Below are 5903 nucleotides of genomic sequence, written 5' to 3'. Positions count from 1 at the left end.
GGTATATTGATGAAACCAATTTTTTCTAACCGAAGTCGGTGGTAACCTATTCAAATCCATATAGGAAAAAAAAAGCACTAACTTGTGTCCCCTTATTTTTTCTTCTTTTTTTTCTTCTTTTTTTTAACTTCCGACGAAATGCAGGTTAGGTCATAGACGTGACTTGTGTCTCTGACATTTTAAACAAAATATTAAATTTGTCGCTAACTGATGTTATCGCCAGTCCGAGGGTGAGCGCACTTGACATTTTAATCTACAGGGAAAGCGAGTGCCCCAAAAGGCCAGGATGTTAGAGGGAAAAGGTCAGTGACATCACGTGATCTCTCCGGCCAAGCCAGTGAACCAATAACAGACCAGTTCGCGTCACTCTCGATTCTCCCTCCATCTTAATCACATCCCACTGAACCCGAGGAGGTTTTAACTACTGCTTAATAAATGAACTGTGAGATATATATCAGCAACGAGGGCAGTAGTAGACTGTGGCCTTTGGTAGTGGTGACGCGTCCGCCCACTGGATGATCCCACACTCGTCAATATTTTGTATTTCTTTTTATCACAACAGATTTCTCTATGTAAAATTCAGGCTGCTCTCCCCAGGGAGAGCGCGTCGCTACACTACAGCGCCACCCATTTTTTTGTATTTTTTCCTGCGTGCAGTTTTATTTGTTTTTCCTGTCGAAGTGGATTTTTCTACAGAATTTTGCCAGGAACGACCCTTTTGTTGCCGTGGGTTCTTTTACGTGCGCTAAGTGCATGCTGTACACGGGACCTCGGTTTATCGTCTCATCCGAATGACTAGCGTCCAGACCACCACTCAAGGTCTAATGGATGGGGAGAAAATATCGGCAGCTGAGCCGTGATTCGAACCAGCGCCCTCAGATTCTCTCGCTTCCTAGGCGGACGCGTTACCTCTAGTCAATAACTGCCCCCCCACCCCACCCCCTTTCTCTCCCTCTCTCTCTCTCTCTCTCTTCAGACGTAACCTTGCCGAATGTGTGGCGAAAGCCCAGAAGATGAAAATCATTTTATATTCCACTGCAAAAGATACAATGAACTGTGGAAAAAAAACCTGTACAATTTCAATACAGCTCCAGCGCAGAGAAAAGATTTGTTTGGCATAGTGATGACAGAAAATGAAGATATGATACTTTCTTTTGCAAAATATGTATCTGAGGCAACAGATATACGGAAAACATCAATCATCGGTTCAAAACTCATTAATCAATTAAAAATTAGTATGTGTTCTATGAGGAAAAAAAGCATGGATAAACAGTAAGGGCTACATTTGGATGGTCAATCTCGACATTGTATTTATTTGATGTGTTCGTATTGATATGATGGGTTTTGATGTTGAGGCATGAATAATTAATTCAGGATTGATATGCGCTTTTGTATGTGTTTGTATTGATATGATGTGTGTCGATGTTACATGAGTGAATATTTATTATATGATTTATCTGTACTTTGTCCTCTGTGTACTGTTCAAACCTTGGAGACGAAGACTGAAAAAAAAAGGCACATTACCCCCCTGTCACATGTACTTTAAGCTAATGACAAAGTGCCAAAGTGTCGCAAATCTCTTATTGGTTTATGTTGTTTCAATTCTGTTTTTTTTCCCATTCCATTTTTTATATCAATTTTGCACCATTTTGTTCTGATTAGTACCTACTATGTCACCAGAGCTTTTCAGCTAATGACTTAAAACATTTCAGTGTTCAGTGTTCAGTGTCCAGTGTTCTCTCTCTCTCTCTCTCTCTCTCTCTCTCTCTCTCTCTCTCTCTCTCTCTCTCTCCCCCCTTCTCTCTCTAATGTAAATCGTTCATTTTAATGATACTGTTTGTCAAATGTGTATGGTTGACTGAGAACCTCCCTCACCCTCCATCCCCTACTCTAGTCTGTAGTGAGGTGTGTTTGTTTATTTCATTTTGTTCATTTTTTTTCTTATGCATTTTACTAACACCATGCTAGTGCCTGTATGCCATGTGTGTGTGTGTGTGTGTGTGTGTGTGTGTGTGTGTGTGTGTGTGTGTGTGTGTGTGTGTGTGTGTGTGTGTGTGTGTGTGTGTGTTGTTGTTGTTGTTGTTGTTGTTGTTATTTTCTTGGTTTTTGTTGTTGTTGTTTTTAATATTAAAAAAAAAATCTCCCCTGCTATGTATCTCTACTAACACCATGCTTTCATTTTATTTCGTATTGTGTAGTGTAGACCCTATTCAGGGCGGGGACTGGATATAAAAAAAAAGCACACCAGTGCTTATCTATTATCCTTGATATAAAGAATTTGTCTTGTCTTGTCTTTTTCGTCACAACAGATTTCTCTGAGTGAAATTTGGGCTGCTCTCCCCAGGGAGAGCGCGTCGCTACACTGAGAGAACCGCTCTGTTTTTTGTGTTTTTTTGTGTGTGTGTTCTTTTTTCTGCCTGCAATTTTGTTTGTTTGTTTGTTTTTTTTGGGTTTTTTTGTTGTTGTTGTTTCTCCTTCGAAGTGGATTTTACTACAAAATTTTGCCAGAGACAACCCTTTTGTTGCCGTGGATTCTTTTACGTGCGCTAAGTGCATGCTGCACAAGGGACCTCGGTTTCTCGTTTTCATCCGAATGACTAGCGTCCAGACCACCACTCAAGGTCGAGTGGAGGAGGAGAGAAATACTGGCGACTATGTGATTCGAGCTTGTACGCTCAGATTCTCTCGCTTCCGCGGTGGACGTGTTGCCTCTATGCCATCACTCCACTCCATCTTAACTCTCTCCATACGAACGGCAAAAGAGACGACCTTAACAGCGTTTCACCCCAGTTACCATCATCAAAATATTGCAAGCGGAAGGCTCTTATACTGAAGAAGTGAATGTTGACAAAGAACACCACAATTCTGACGACGGAAGCTAAAGGTTGGGTCATTCAGACACCCACTGGACATCCGAGGGGTCTGTGTAGAGGAGAAGAGAGGACTGGCCGTACTGAGTGAGTTAATCCGAGTGATCCGAGGAGGCTTTAAGTACTGCGTAATAAATAAACTGTGAGATATCAGCAGCGAGGTGGTGTGGTGTACTGTGGCCTTGCAGCCTAGTGGTTAAGGCGTCCGCCGCCCTAGGAAGCGAGAGACTTTCTTTCTTTCTTTTGCGTTCGACAGCTACGCAGTCAGGGTCGAAGTCCGAGGGATGCCACAAACTCGGACGTCCGGTGAAGATCGGCTGCCGTCCCCCAGAGCTCGGTGTTGAGGTCAGCACCCCCAGGCCAGGACTTAATAATATACACTGCTTACACACAACACTTTATGATAGTCAGTGGTATCCGACTATGGCCAACAGAACAGCAGAGGAGGCAACTGCTGTCCCGACTATCTGGTCTAGAATTTGATAATAGTGGAGAGTGTCTTGCCTAAGTTACATCCCCAATCTCTCGGCCAAGAGGGCTTTTAGGACAGTCAACGTTGGGATGGTTCCCAAAGGCCAGGTAGCCCCCAAGGCTGCAGTACTAAGGGCCAATGCAATTTAGCCTTCCTAGTTTGAGAGTCATAGTCCTTCACACACACGCACACACACACACACACACACACACACACACACACACACATACACACACAAACACATACACACACGTACACACACACACACACACACACACACACACACATACACACACAAACACATACACACACACACACACACACACACACACACACACACACACACACACACACACAAAACAACAAAAACAACAACAAAACTGTAAATGGTTTCCCCTTGCAACAGAGAAACCATTGGTGATACAGCGTCTCACTTTGCTGTTGGCCCAACAATAAATTTTGGTCAATCTGTGATATATGCTGACTACACAATTCACTTAATCAGTAAAATAGTACACTAGAGTACAAACTACACTATACTACACTAATGTACTAGAGTACATACTACACTACACTACCCTAGTATACTAGAGTATATATAGTACACTACACCAGTTACTAGAGTACACACTACACTATACTACACTACACTACACTACACTACACTACACTAGTATACTAAACACTACACTACACTAGTATACTAGGGTACATACTATACTATACTATACTACACTACACTACACTACACTACACTAGTATACAAGGGTACATACTATACTACACTACACTAGTATACTAGGGTACATACTACACTTCACTACACTACACTAGTATACTAGGGTGCATACTACACTACACTACACTACACTACACTACACTACACTACACAACAAAAGAATGCAATACGTGTGTGTGTTAGTTATCAGGCACTCGACTGATTTGCCCAGCACTGAACAATGCTGGTGTCAGGCAGATAGATGGATAGATAGATAGATAGATAGATAGATAGCTCAGGTTGACGTGATAAAACACCTGAGTGGTACCCTTTTTTTTGTTTTTGTTTTTTTGTTTGTTTTTTTGCTTTGTTGCTCTTTGTGTTGTTTTTGTAGAGAACATCACGAGGGTGTATGTTCCTTTTAGTTTTTTTGGGGGGGGTTATACAGTATTGCATTAGGAACATGTCACAAGACAACACAGTTGAAATAAGATGAACAGGACAAGAAGAAGATGTTATAATATGTACAAGTCCTGTCCTGATACCGTCCTTTTTTTTACCTTTCGTTTTGTTTTTATTTTCTTCTTGTTGGTGGCGGTGTTTTTCTTTCTTTTTTTTTCCACTTTGCTTGTATCCTGAGTCGGCGACAACAAACGGCAAAGCCGTGCAGTGTGTCTCTCTCTCTGTCTGTCTGTCTCTCTGTCTGTCTCTCTCTCTCTCTCTCTGTCTTTCTCTCTCAGACACACACACACACACACACACACACACACACACACACACACACACACACACACAACACAACACATACATACACACACAAACACGCACACACACACACAACACATACATACACACACAAACACGCACACAAACACACACACACACACACACATACACACACACACGCGCGCATCACACACACACATACACACACACGCATCACACACACACACACACACACACACACACACACACACACACACACACACAACCACACCCACTCACCGACACACACACGCACACACACACACACACACACACACACACACAACCACACACACTCACCGACACACACACACACACACACACACACACACACACACACACACACACACACACACACACACACACACATTCATCAACCAGAGACCAGAAGAGAACAGTTTCAACGAACAAAGACAATTGCATCACTCCTGCCCGCTCTTAGGGCGAGAACGAAGGGTTTCGAACCCAGACTATCACAGACATGGCCTCGGCAGAGAAGCGTCTTAACCATTCTGCCATCTTCTCGGAATCTTGACCTGTAAGCTCTGACTGACCTCATTCAGGTGACGGCCCCTCTATTTGAGAAGCAAACGCTCCCGCAACAGTCAAGGATTTAAGCCATGAGGCGCTCCCTGAATGGTAGTGAAGACATCTCCAGTTGATACCCACACACGTCAAGAACGGTGTGCGGTCATGACAAGACAGGACAAGGCAAAACAAGACAAGACAGATTACTTTTAAATGGGGTAGTAGATAGTAGATAAAGCGGAAAACGTGTTTGATTTCAACATCCTCGCCCTTTTGAAAAGGGACTAGAGTGAGACAAGCAATCAAAAAACAAAAGGGGGGGGGGGAGGGAAGAAGAAAAACAAAGGCATAAATAAAACAACACATTTATCGCCACACAGCCAATTAGCCACACTACTGCCCAAACTTTCCTCTTTCCTGTTCCAATACACCATTCAACGCCATCTCGCTCAGTACAGAGCAAAAAATAAATGAATAAATAAATAAATGAATGAATAAATAAATAAATAAAATAAAGTAAATCAATTAACAGATAAATAAACAAATAAAT

This window comes from Babylonia areolata, chromosome 11, assembly GCF_041734735.1.
Source record: "Babylonia areolata isolate BAREFJ2019XMU chromosome 11, ASM4173473v1, whole genome shotgun sequence".
Lineage (NCBI taxonomy): Eukaryota > Metazoa > Mollusca > Gastropoda > Neogastropoda > Buccinidae > Babylonia > Babylonia areolata.
The sequence above is the reverse complement of the archived record's forward strand: the minus strand, read 5'-3'. Positions refer to the sequence as shown.